This window comes from Nannospalax galili, unplaced genomic scaffold, assembly GCF_000622305.1.
Source record: "Nannospalax galili isolate Female #2095 unplaced genomic scaffold, S.galili_v1.0 scaffold16, whole genome shotgun sequence".
Taxonomy (NCBI): domain Eukaryota; kingdom Metazoa; phylum Chordata; class Mammalia; order Rodentia; family Spalacidae; genus Nannospalax; species Nannospalax galili.
Genome location: NW_008339910.1, coordinates 949,687 through 964,426, shown reverse-complemented (window position 1 = coordinate 964,426; position 14,740 = coordinate 949,687).

The window sequence follows — 14,740 nt, the reverse complement described above, 5'->3', positions numbered from 1 at the left end:
AACTATTTGAAAATCATAATATCATAATGGAAAAATAACTCCAATTATCCATTTGAAAATAAATACAATTTTATACTTGCCTTTGCTTTTATTTTTTTATATTTCATTTATTATTTTTTTAATTTTATGTGTATGAGTGTATTGCTTGAATGTAAGTGCACCAGTGCCATGTAATGCCCACAGAGGTCAGAAGATGACATCAGATCCCCTGGAACTGGAGTTATCAACAGTTGTTAGCTGCCATGTGGGTGCTGGTAACAGGAACTGGGTCCTCTGCAAGAGCAGTGTTCTTAACTGTTGAGCCATCTCTCCAGTCCCAAGCTGTATTTTTTAATTTGACATAGATAAATATTAATAAACATTATGCCATCTAGGTTTTCATGCTGTCCGGCAAGTGTAAATATTCAATCTATTGCTTGTGTTCTCCATTCTGCATACTTTTTAAGAGTCATTTCTGTTGTTACATAAGATGCCAAGGATTCATATTCTTTGGTATGTAATATTTGATCTTTCAATGGATTTAGAATTATTTCCATGATTATATAATTCTTAACCAGCACTACCATAGCCATCCTTGGATACATAATCTAGTGCACTTAAAGTGTTTTGGGGAATGCATCCTTAACAGTGGAACTGAGGACTGAGGGAATATACATCTTGCAAAGTGATTATTGTAACATGGATCATTCATATTTCTAGCCTCCTAAAAATTGTGCTAGAATCATTAGGGAAGAGGTTCAGGTAGAAGAGTGAAAAAAAAAATAGATCTAAAGCAGAAAGCATTAAAAGTTTGCCATAAAGAGGTACTGACAGTAGCTGGGAAGTGGGACAGTCCATAAAGTTCTTTTCACACAATCATAAGGACGTGACCTCAGATTCCCGGCACCTATGTAAAAGCCAGGTGTGGTAGCATATGCCTGCCTGTAATCTTAGCACTGAGGAGGCAGAGACAGGAGGATACTTGAAGCTGACTGCCAATTGGTGAGTTCCAGGTTCAGTAAGAGACCCTGACTTGCTGCCCGAGGCTCAAGGATCATTGTGGATGAAGGTGTGGAAAGATTGTAAGGAGCCAGAGGAGGTGGGTGACCACAAGGAAACAGTTTTCCAGAAAGGTGGTGAGTTACTCATATGAACTCACAGCATTGGTGACAGCATGCAGAAGTCCCATGTAAGTTCAAGTCAGACAAAAATCCGAGAATAGACTTAGGGAAGTGGGAAAGAAGCCCCAAACCTACCTGAGGAGCTGTCTGCAAGCGATGGTGGCTGGAAAGACTCAGTCTCATTTAAGGGTGAAACTCTTGGTAGGCTGATGAGACTCCAGAGCATGAATCCACACCACAGGGCACTTAAGGATGCAAATCTGAATCTATTGGCCTTAATATACATATATTAGTGTACAGGAAATTTGGTGGGGGTTTAGTAAGGGGGTGCAAATATGGATAGGGATTGAAATATGATGAAAATATATGGAATTTGAAATTTCAATTTAAAAGAGGAAAAAAGAAACTGGAAAGAGATAGAGGGAGATACTCAACATCAGAACTCTGGCCTCCCCACATACACATGTACATATATGCACATGAACCTTTGCACACACTCTTACACACACAAATACACACACGGCATTTGGACTTTTCTTCATTGTAAGCACCATCAACAGGGCAGCAAACTAAGTGAGAAACTGATTACAGAGGTTCTTAGGTCCAGTTTGATGAGACAGAACACTCACATGATAAGTCAAATAAAATATTTATTAACTAAAAAGAGGCAGCAAGGACAAACACACACCTAGGTCCCATTTGAAGCTACACTCCTAGGCTGAGCAAATCATGCAGAACAATTGGAGTATCATCTGCATATACACCATGTTGTTGCACCACAGCTGAGAGACCTGGAAAGCATTGTGCTTTGGGTTTTATGTCCTGGGGACCATGGAGCTAACTAAGCAAAGAACTACACACTAAACAAAGCACTACAGACATCCCATGTAGGATGAGGACATAGTGGCTCTTATATTCAGTATTTTGTCTTTATCTCAAGTGATCGCATTTGCTGTACATTCTGCCCGAGATTCAAAGTGGAAAGAGGAAGAATTAGGTAAGTGAAGGACATCTCAGGACCCATTCTTTCAATGGCTTTAGTGTAATAACGTGTAAGGTTTGCATTGTAAAAGCATATTGATAACTCTTATTTGCCCGACTACACATTCAAGCAGGATTGCTGGATTGCCCAGAGATGGATTTAAGACACAAAAGGAAAATGAGGTATGGTTAGAGAGGAGGTTGGTCTTTATCGGTACTGGCTCTCTGTAGGTCAAGCAATTGCTTTCAGGGGTGATGGTTAATAGTACATACATAAAATGGAGCTAGCAACTGGTTCATGTCAGGTATCACTTGCCTATGTGCTTACATTGTGTTATTTGACACTCCACATTCCTAAATACTAAATAATTCTTATAAATCCGATATACTAAACATAGGAATACCTTGAATTAGTTATGTGAGCTGTTTCAGCTCTAAAAATAGCTTGGAATGATTTCCATTTAATCTAAATCAGCTGTTTATACAAAGACTTAGATCTTAAGAAATGTGACTCCAAAGACCTTTTAAATTAATGCATTCTGTCATTATTTTATGGCACACAAAAGATGCCTAATATTTTACCTTAGTAAACATCTTACAATTCACTTGGTGTTATCTATGTTCAGATCACATTCCTGTGTATGTACATGTATCATGTTTGAACTGGTATTTACAATAATTTAGAAATGTATAATTTAAGTCATCAATTATTACAGCTTTTAATTTATTCATTGGTATAAATCAATAGGCCTAATGAAGAAATAATTTCATTTTAAGGTACTACACATATGAGTCATGGCTTTTTATGTTCAGTGCATTTGAGCAGATCTTAGCTATTTTTTTCTCTGTGATGCTTTAATTCTTACAACAGTGGCCTGACAGATCACCTTGAATGTTAATTTCACTGACCTTTTCACATTATTTCATTAATTTTTAAAAGCCTCCAGGCTTTCAGGCACAACATTTCCACTTATGGAAATGATTTTCCCTTTGCGCCTTCTTGTCTCTCAAATGGAGTCATCCTTATCTGTGAACTCTTGCTAGTGTCAAAACACAATTATCCATGAAAATTTAGATACTATCTTGAATATTGGTATCATATTGCTATTGAACTGTTTCAGTAAATACAGTAAAAAAAAACACTGTTTTTTCCTTTTCTTACAGAGGCACACATCTATATGTTGTTTCTAATACAATTTAACAGTAAAATGTTAACATTTTTCCCATAATTCTATATTGTATTGACCTTCTTTTCCTTAATACTAAAAAATCATTGTTTATTAAAATTGTTAACTATTTCAGACATAAATGCAAGGAAATTGATCTATAATTACATGACGTTAAAACAAACAACAAAACAATTGAATAAAAGTTGAGGTTTTGCTGTGCAGTTTCTTGTGTTTTGAGAATTTAGCTCATTAATGGTATTGAATCAAATTGTTATGTTTTAGATTTTTCCCAAACCATCATTCTGTGTGGCTATATGACTATTTTTATGGTCAGTTTAATTCCATTTTTCTCAGTTTTCTTTCAAATTATTAATATATGGAGACCAGTCAAATCAGTCTTCAATTTTCTATTTTATAATTTTGTTTCATTACTAACATATGTACCGTCTTTACTAATTTAGCAGTTATGGATACAAGATTGCTATTTGTGCTAACTGCCCAGCTAAGCCAACTCTTCCTCCTATTCTCTACTCTTTAATTATTAGTGCTACATATAACAACACAGTTATCTAATGCTTTAATTCTATTAAATGCTAACCAGGTCTAAAGCCTTTTAATTCATTTTACTTTTTTACTGAGGCATAACATATTATTTGTTTTATAATCAATATTTTTATATTTTTTTTCTTTTTGAACTAAGTCTTCCTATAGCCTCAACTGGACAAAAATTCACTATGTAGACCAAGCTGGCCTCGATCTCCCAGAGATCTGCCTGTCTCTGCCTCCTGAGTGCTAGGATTAAAGGTGTGTACCACCACACCTGACTATAATCAATATCTCTTCACAAACATAATGTATCATGTTGTACTGTGTTAAACCAATATTTACTACAAAAAAATGCATGTATTCTGTCAATATTGGCCATACATTTTAGTTTTCCTCCCAATATTTACTACAAAAAATGCATGTATTCTGTCAATATTGGCCATACATTTTAGTTTTCCCACAAGGAAAAAAAATATGCTTAAACTTGGAATTACATTTGGTTGACAAAAGACAGCAGGCTTTCAAGGTTTTGCCTGAAATTTTCTTTTGACTCATAATCAGAATTCAGACCCTACTTCATATATATTAACTAGATTTTTTTGTCTTTATTGAGACAAGGTCTTCTTGTAGCCCCCACTGGCATGGACTTCTGTATGTAGACCAGACTGGCCTCATTCTCACAAAGATTCACCTGCCTCTGCCTCCAGAGTGGCGGGACTAAAGGCTTGTGCCATCATGCCTGGCATTAACTATATTCTTATTGTAATTACTAACAACCTTACAACAAAACTACAATTTTGAAAATGCCTTTGTGTAAGTACAAATATTTTTTCATCCTATACTGTGCAAATTTAGATTTTTAAGTAGCAACCAGGAATTTTAGAAAATATAACAAAGGTATATCAAATGAATCATGATGGAAATTTTAAAATAGTCATAAAGTGTATCAAATATTATATTTTATACTATAGACTGAACATTCAGGTGGGAAAATTGTTAACATTGTATGGGCAGGTCCTCCTATCACTGATCTATACAATATTTTTATTTTTTCAATCATATTTTATTTCAATTGCATAATTTCAATTATGCCTCATAATTTAAAAGAAGTAAATTTTTCCATATAAAATAGAAATTAACTTGCAGGGTAAAATATATGTTATCATTTTACAAATAAATGTATCTATTTCATGGCTCTGCTACTTAATTATACTTTATCTAAAATATGCATATTTTCACTACCACTTTATAATCTATGCTTATTATAAGTGAGTTCCAACTTGATCATTTTCAAATTATTAAAAGTTAATAGCAGAAAAACTTCTCTCAAAGAGCAATCTTTGTTTATCTATTAAAGATAAACAACCTCCACTAAATGTTGAAGGATTTTAGGACTTCATGACTTGAGGAATCAGGTGCACAGCCTGTGTAGTCTAAGCTATGCCTTAAAGGCCAAGACTCCTCAGACACCTCAGTGGAAATGCTTTCATGAAAAGACAGTTTTCCAGCTATTCAGACAAATACTTCCCCCAGCATCTTCAGAAATACCAAATCAGAATATTTATGGAATCTTAGAAGAATTAAATACGTCCAACAGCAAAATAATAAAATAAAGCTTTTAAGGTTTGTGTACTCATTTTTAACCATTATTTCTAATTATATTATTTACATTCCTACAATGTAACAGGTAAAAGAAATAGGGATCAACCCAGAGAGAAATACAGTGATGTGATCACATGTTCTTTGGGGCTTTTGATGGGTACCTCAGAAAACTTCTCTTCCATGTTCTTGGGATCTTTAAAGAGATCTTGCAGCCTCTCTTACTTAAGAGGCATTGTCATGAATTCTTTTCATTACTTTTTGTAAGCCTTGGGCTCCTACAAACATTACAGTTCTATATAAACTGAATGGAATTTTTCCAGTTTGGGACTAAATATTTCATAGAATTTAGAACAGAAAGACTCTTTTAATTACATTTTTGACATTTTCCAGAAGCCAACTTTGAGATGAGAATATAAATACAAATTTCTTCTTCATAAATGATTCCAGAAAATATTCATAAGAGAATGGAGATATAAGACAAAGATAAGGATATTAATATTATTTCCAAATCCAACAACTGTGAGTAATGAATTTTAATGCTACTGAAGAATCCTTGGAGATAGTGATGAAGCCATGTGGAAATATAAAAAAGTAATGTTTATTGCTCAGTGTTCTCTTTCCAATTGGCTAATGGTATCTTACAAGATCTTTAACTCAGTACTTCCAGTTAGATTTGCATGTAGAGAAGAAAGTGAAAAAAGCTGAGGGAAATAGAGAGGATGGCAGAGATTATAACATGAAGCCTTTACCACAGAGAGGTAGCCAGTTCCTACAAATTTCTGCTCTAGTGCTCACCTCAGAAACGAACTCCAAAGTATACAGAAGAGGAACGTGAGTATTAATGAGCTGAGCAGGAGGAGACTATCTTTCTAAACTTGAGATTGAGAAGCTCTTAGAGGAAGCTGATCTATCATAAAGACCAAAACAACACTACTTTGATTTTAGTTGTTTTGATTGGTTTCTTTTGGTTTTTATTTACTTCCTGGTGGTGAGAAGAAAGACAGAAGCTAAAAAGACAAGAAGTGAAGGCAGATAGAAAGGCAGAGAGGCAGACTTGGTTTGTCAGTAAAATAACTAACTCTCTGACTTCTGAGGAAGATGATGGACAAGAGGCTGCCTCCATTTTACCATGGGAAAGTAATATCAGAAAAAGAAACCCTAGAGGCTATTCCAAAGAAAGAAAGAATTTCGAAAATTCACAAGCATATTGATTCAGTACCTGAAAAGTGCTGAGAAAAAGACAGAGGACACACTCAGAAAAAGAGGAGGCTGAACACAGTTGCAGGGGCCACCACTGAGGGAGAAGGGAAGCAGAAGCCAGTTTGTTTTCTCCTCCCAGTGACACTGAGATTAATTCCTCACTAGTAAGCACCTCAGTAAGATCCCTGCCATGAATAATGTCAACTTGACAGGATCTAAAATCATCTAGGAGACAAAACTTGTATGACCTTGAGGGAGATTCTAGATTGCAGTAATTAATGTAAGAAGATCCATCCTAACAATGGGTGGCACCATTCCTGTGGCTTGAGTTCTGAACTGAAAAGGGAGAAAGGGAACTGAGCACCAGCATTCATCACTCTCTGCTTCCTGACTACAGATTGGTGCAGCCACTACCCCACATTCTCCTGGGGTGACAAACTGTGTTGCTTTATTGATTGAAAGTCAAAATGAACCCTCCTTTCCTTAAGTTGATTTTGTCAGACGTTTTGTCACAGCAATGAGAAAAGTACTAATACTGAAAATTGTTAAGGACTGGGGCTATGGCTGTGATAAACCTGACAATGGTTATTATTGCTTTTGGAACTGATTTGTGGGAGAAATGTGGAAGAGTTTGTAACTTCAGGTCAGAAAAGCCTTAGAATGTTGTATGCAGAGCTTAATAAGTCACTCTAGTGTGGGTCTAGAAGACCAGAATATGGAGAGAGGTGTTAACAGTACAGGCTCAGTTCATGAGATTTCAGAAAAGAATAAAGACTGTCAGGAAGTGGGTCAGAGGTTATTCACGTCATATTCTAACAAGAATCTAGCTGCACTAGGACAAGTGGAAAGGTACTCCAACTGTCAAAGCTCTAATGTGAAAATTTCAAATTCATTTGAAAGGGAGAAAGCCTGAAATGAGAATGCCACTGAAGGAGTTCAGTGTTCAAAACAACCATCTAAGGAAGTATTTTTCCAGTGTCATACTGGAGGATAAACAGAGGCCAATTCAACTATGATACAAGAAGGAAAGGCTGTTATTGTTAGCTGAGTATAGCTTGGCAGTGTCATCCATGTGGTCCTGATTTTATAGGCATGAGAGATGCAAGAGTTAAGGGGTCATGGAGGCTTATGACAAGTTTCTAGAAAACCAGTGGGGACAGTCAATGTGAGGCAGGGCCAGATATTCTGTGAGGAGGCCTTTAGAGTTTTGTGAGGAGGTCCAAAAATAAAGCCTTAGTTGCAATGGAAATTTCGAGATGTTGAAGATGCCAAAACCATGGGACATACACAGAAGACAGACGCATGCTCAGAGTGGAGTCAACTTAAAGGAGATATTATATGTGCAGTAGGTGCAAGAGTTGGAGGGGTAGAACTATCCAAGTCATTGGAAGCATAGATGCTTTTATTAAGATCCCCCAAATGCCCAATATGGAGCTATATAATGTGGTGTTTGCCATGTTGGGTTTTGGCCTTCCTTTGACCCACTATTTCCTTCTATGCCTCCGTCCTCTTTTTGTAATGACAGTGTTTAGTTTGTGCCATTTCTTGCATAGATCGCGTGTATATAACTTCTTTTTAGCAGCATGAGGATCACAGATAAGAGATTGCCGGGTCTCAGAACAGACTCTGAACTCAGTAGTTTTAAATAACTGGAGTTGTTAAAGCTAGGACTGCTGAATTTGCACTGAATGCAATTTGCATTATTAGATAACCATAAGCCTATGGGGACAATGGGTAAAAGAATACAGGTTGAAGGTGTTATGTGTCAAGTTGACAAGGGTGGGCTTGTAGTGGTTAATATTGTCACCCTGACAGGATCCAGAATCACCTAGAGAACAAACTGCTGCACATATCCATGAAGGAGCTTCTAAACTGAGTTCATTGAGGTGTGCTAAGACCCATATTAACTGTGGGCTGCACCATTTCACAGGCCGTGGATCCAGAGTGAGTAAAAACAGAGAAAGTGAGCTAAGCACCAACATGCATCACTTTTTCTGTTTCCTGACTGTAGATGCAATGTGATCAAATATTTCATAATCTTGCCACCATGCCTTCCCCACTAGGCACAACTTATGCCTTCAAAAATTATGAACCAAAATACATTTTATCAGAAATTTTCTAACAGAAATGAGAAAAGTAATTAATGCTATTCCCAAATAAATCTGGAAAACAAACCCAAAACAACAGATGCTGGAATTAAAACACAAACAAGAAATACATAGGAGCAAACCAATATTACTCTTCAAAAACATCATAACCCTTCAACTGCTGAATTCAAAAATACTGAAATATATAATGTGTCAGATGAAGATTTCAGAATTTTGCTAACAAAAGCTATTAAAGCTTCCTTATACAACAGAGTGTGCTGCACACAGAAGGCCACTGGCTGTTTCAGAGAATAAGTGACTGCAGAGTGTTTACCCCTTTATAGGATGCCTATATTGAACCTCACTCACCCATGGCTCAGGAACCATTGCAAAAGAGGGGGCAGAAAGATTGTAAGAGCCAGGGCTGGTTCATGAACATGGGGAAGCAGAGGCTTTCAGGCCACTGGAAACTTGCTCATGTGAACTTGTGGTAATGGCGACAGTGAGCACCAGACCAAATCAAGCTCAATCACACAGGGGCCCAGAGTGGAGTAAGGGGAAATGGGCAGCAGGCTGGCCCTAGCCTGGGAACTGTTGGAGACTAATTACTGCTGGGTAAGGGAGAATAGGCCTTCCTTAAGATCACTAGATAGGCTGACTAGACTTCAGTGTTTGAACTGGCACCGAAGGACATGTGGGTACAAATGATTGACCGGATAGGACCTAATCTGTGGTGCAATGCATGAGGTACAGTGCAGGTGCTGGGGGAGGCATGGATGGGGGAGGAGGTCTAAATTTGACTAAGAACTGTTGCATGAAATGCACAAAAGCTCAATTAAAATTTTTTTTTTTAAAAAAGAGGTTTCCACATGACTGGAGAAATCATCAGTCCTAGAGAAAAACCTATTTCTGTCACTTCCCGAGATGAATGGACTCTTATTGTTCTAAGTATAAATCCTTATATTTACAACCAAGTATGCCTCCAACCACTCAAAGAAGCTTCTTTTTCCAACATATGAGGACTATTATAAAGTTCAACAACTAGTCAAATGCAGAGAACAAGGGACATTGAAGTACCTGACCCTAAGTGACACATCTACAGTGCAACCTCTACACTCAAAGCTCAGGAAATATCACAAAATAGGGAGTGAAAAGAATGTAAAAGCCAGAGACGCAAGAAACATTCTGTTAGTTAATGTATTCTAGACATGATAGGGAAACTATACCAATGAAATCGTCATAGTACGACAGTCTAGTGTGATCTACATAATGAACAAAACAGTTAACAAGCCGAAGTGGATGAGGGAAATGTCATGGGGTCCCACCTCAAAACCAAGAGCTGCAGGCAATTAATGGGTGCTGAGAAAGGAAGAATATCTTTTCTTCAGGAACTGGCTTCCTGAGAAGTTTCTAATTCCCAGCGGACAGTCCTAAACACAATACACACAAACACTACTAAATGGACTCAGCGTATGTATATGTGTATGTGTATGTACATATAGCAATAATAATAATCAAAGAGGACAGAAAACCGAGAGGGAGTCAGGGGACAAGGGAAGAATAGGTGGAGCACTGGGAGAGATAGAAATAATGCAAAGACAATGTTTATTTATGTATAAAAGCATCAAAAATGTAAAAATTAAATTTTCTTTATTTTTGAGAATTTCATACATGTATACAATGGAATATAACAAAATTTATCCCCTATTTCCCTAATTTATCCCCTATTTCCCTATCAAGCTCTCCCATAATTTCTTGTCTTTTTTTTTTTTTTTCTTTTTTGGTCTTTTTGAGACAGGGTCTCTCTGTAGGCCCCGCTGTCCTGGAATTCACTATGTAGATAAGGCTGGCCTTGAACTCACAAAGATACACCTGCCTCTGCCTCCCAAGTGATGGGATTAAAGGTGTGCACCACCACACTTGGCTTTTTGTCTTTTTTTAAAAACCTACAAATTTGAGTTAGTTAGTGCTTCCCATATGTTCATGGTTGTAGGGTCATCCAGTGGTGCATGAGAAACCTACCAGTGGCCATTTTCTCAATTAAGAGTGATTTTCCCTCCCCAAGATACTACCAACTGCTCCTCAGGATGGAGTAAGTAGGTAATGAAGATCATCCACCCCATATACACCATGATTATGGTACCTTGATCTTATGTAGGCCTTAGGCAGGTAGCCTAAGCTGGTGTGAGCTCACGAGTGTGATAGTCATTTCATTTCAAGAAGACAGTATTTCAAGCAGTCCTTCCCATCCTTGGGCTTCTATATTCTTTCTCCTTCTTATTCTGTGATGTTAGATGAGTCTTGGTCATATTTGGGTTAATACAGATGTCCTATTTAGAATTAAGCATTTAGTCTTTTATTCTTAGCACTTTGAACAGTTATTCATCTCTCTATTGACTGCTTTCCACTGCAAAAAGAAGCTCCTCTGGCCAAGTTTGAGAGCATCCCAGGTCTATGGATATAAACATGTATATTTAGAAAGAAACTTGACAATATGGCAATTGAGTAAAATAACAATAACAATAGTCTATGACCATAGCCATGAGCTTTTGATCAGGATTGGATTACCAGACAGGAAATTCTATCCTGTGGACCAGGCATCAGATCTAAAAAGTGAATAGTTACCCCATAAAAGTCATGCCACTATTTCATCAGTAGACACACTTTGCCTGGTAGGTCAGTACTGCAGCAAGCAGTGTGCAGCACTGGCTATAAGAGAGAAAATTCAAGTTAATTATAAAGGAAAGCCCATCAATGAAGTACCTGACTATTCAATAGAAATTTTTAAATCCTGAAGGGACTGGAAAGATATATTCCAAGTTCTGACTGATCACAACTGTCAACCCAGACTATTCTACCCAGAAAAATCATCTATTAAAATTGGAGAAATAAAAATCTTCCATGATAAAAACAGATTAAAGAAATTTATGACCAGTAAGCTTTACAAAGGATACTGGAAGGAAGATTTCAGTCTGAAGAGAAGAATAAACATACTCAAGAAGGCACAGGGAATAAACATGCAATACCAGGACAACTGATCAAAAGAGGTCTTAGAAAACATCACAAAATCAATCAAAGGATAAGAATTAACATACATCTTTCAATAATAACTGAATATTAATTATTTCAATTGTACAATTAAAAAAACAGAATAATGTATTGGATCAGAAAACAAGATCAACAGGATCCGTATTTTTTTTTCCTGCCTTTAAGAACACAGGAATACATACACATAAATTAAAAATAAAAATTTAAAATCTTGTGAAAAGTAAAAGAATAAAAAAGGACACAGGAATAAAACAAGAGTGTCCAAGCTCTACAGTCAATATAGTGCTTGAAGTCTTAGAGCAATAATACAAGGGGAAGGAATAAAATGGATATGAATCAGAAAAGAACTAAAGGTATTCCATTTTACAGATGATATGATTCTTTACATAAGAGACTCTAAAGTCTCCATCATTAAACTCATACAGCTGATAAATACTTTCAGTAAAATGGTAGGAGAAAAGTTTAATCCCCAAACACATTCATTAATTAGGTAGGGAAAGCTCCTAGAGTTGCATGCCACAGCCCTGACTCACCCTCTTTGTAATCCCTTTACATCTGTTCTGTGTGATGTCATCATCCTTATACTGATAGCAAATGACTGTGGCTGTTCCATGCATCACTTACAGTCACCTTGTATACTATTGGCAATAAGTACTTGCAGGTTCCATTGGAGAGAAGTTCTCAGAATATAGTACAATAGTGGGCAAGTAAAACAGAAATAGCATTATTTGCTTTGAACAATGAAGGGACACATCCTAGAGCTTGAGCTGTGACCAAATTATCCTTAAGCAGATCTAGTCACAGGACAATACATGCAATGATCATGTTAGGAAGAAACATAAATATTTTGAAAACAGGAAGCATTGTCACCACCTGCAAATAAATCTAGCAAAATTATTTTGCTGTTATCTGATGATGTTGAAAAACATTTTATACAAATGTTTTATAATATTTGTCCCCAAATTTGTAGTGGACTTTGATTTTCGTTTCATAGACTAGTAATATGAAGCTTATGTTTTGCATGAATTAAAAACTTTTAAGGAATGATTATCACTAAGCAAATGCAATAAAATATAAGTTCAATTAAATAGACCCACTGATGCTCAATCCCATTATATTCTTCTTCTCTTCATGTTGTCAGTAATTTGATCTGAAATTTAATATCCATAATAATGAAAATAATTTTTAGACAAATAGCATTGGAAGTGTCATAATTTTAATAATCATCAATGCAAAAGAAAAATATTAAGGATCTTAAGCATCCTAGAAAAAATATTTACCATTCATCTATGGAAAGAAAAATTCAAAATTCTTCTACCTTTGAAAATATGCTCGAATTATTAGTTGAAATCTATATTGTATCATTTTTTCCATATATTTCTTAATGCATGCTTGCATTTTTAAAGATGTTTTTATGAGTGTGAATGATTTGCCTCCGTGTATGTATGTGTACCACCTGCATGCAATGCCTGCAGAGGCCAGAAACGGGCATCAGAACTCCTAATGGAGTTGGAGCCAATGGTGAGCCATCATGTGAGTGCTGGGAACTGAAACCTGATAACTTGATCCTCTGCAGCAAGTCCTTTTGAGTGCTGAGTCATCACTCCAGCTTCCATTTTTCCATTTCATTGTACTTTGTCCCCTACTTCAAATTTGTCTTTGTTGAAGGTCATAACATAGAAATTGAGAACTAATTAAATATTATCACATAGAGAGAATTAGTATGTATGTTACTCACTCGTAATCCATCATTAGTATGATGACCACGAAAGGTCATTTCATTTGTAAAGAGTAAACTACATGAATGTTCAAGAAAGAAAAATAGAAAGTTGTTCTAAGAGGAAAGGATTCCATCTCATTGAACCTCATAACTATGGGTCTTTAATTTTTCAAGATTTTTGAAATCATGTGGGTCTCAAAAAATACATCTCCGCCAAATGACTGACCTATGTACATGCCACCTTATGAAAAGCTAAATTATACTATTTTGAAGATATTTGATATTAAGGGATTAGAGTCTAAAACTGGATTGCCTAAGATTGAATCCTTTCTCTCTTTTTTTATTTTTTATTTTTTTGGACAGGATCTCACCATTTAGTTCTGTTCAACAAAGAACTCAATATATAGCCCATGCTGGTCTTAAACTCATAGTAATCCTCTTACCTCCACCAGATTTTGGATTACAAGTATAGATTATCAAATCCAGTTCTGAATCTTTTTTAAAAAATTTCATTGTCTTCATCTGGAATTTGGGAGTAACAGTAGCACTCCTTTTACAGAATGGTCGGCAAGTGCACACATGCAAATATGTGAATAAAGGACTTGGAACATTGAACATTTTCTTGGTATTTACATGTGCTATAAAATGAATCTGCACTGGTTCAAAATTTTTTCTAAAGACACAGTGAGTCTTCTTACTGGAAATATTCAAGAATTAGCCAGAAAAAAATTACTAAACTTGATGTTTTCTAGAGTTCATTAAACTATAGTTTTTTTTCTATTTTCATATTTATTAAAAGATAAGAAAAATACAGGGAAGCTAGTTATTTGACCCAAGGCAGTTATTAAGTAAACAAAACCAAAGTCTCCAGACCACCTATCTAATCAAAATCAGCTTAACTTAGAAAAATCATCATATATTTTCTGTGAGTGTATCTAGTGTATGTGTTATGGCAAATACCACTGAAAGGAACTTGCACAGCAGTTGACTGTTTTTAAAGTCAGTCACTGACACTTCATTATGTATCTGACTGACATACTCAGGCAAACAAGCCACTGGAAGCATGGAAATCCAATGACGAATCTTCGCACAGCCCTAGGGGACCCATAGACAGATACAGAATGAGGAGTATATTGCAAACAGGTGACATTTTGATAACGCATCCTTTTAAAGGTAACACCAGGACAGGAAAACCTTTCCTAGCTCTGACTTGGAATGTCAGTGTGGTACTTCAGGGATTCACTAAACTCCTTATCCTGTTGAACCTTTAACCTTCATTGATCTGAA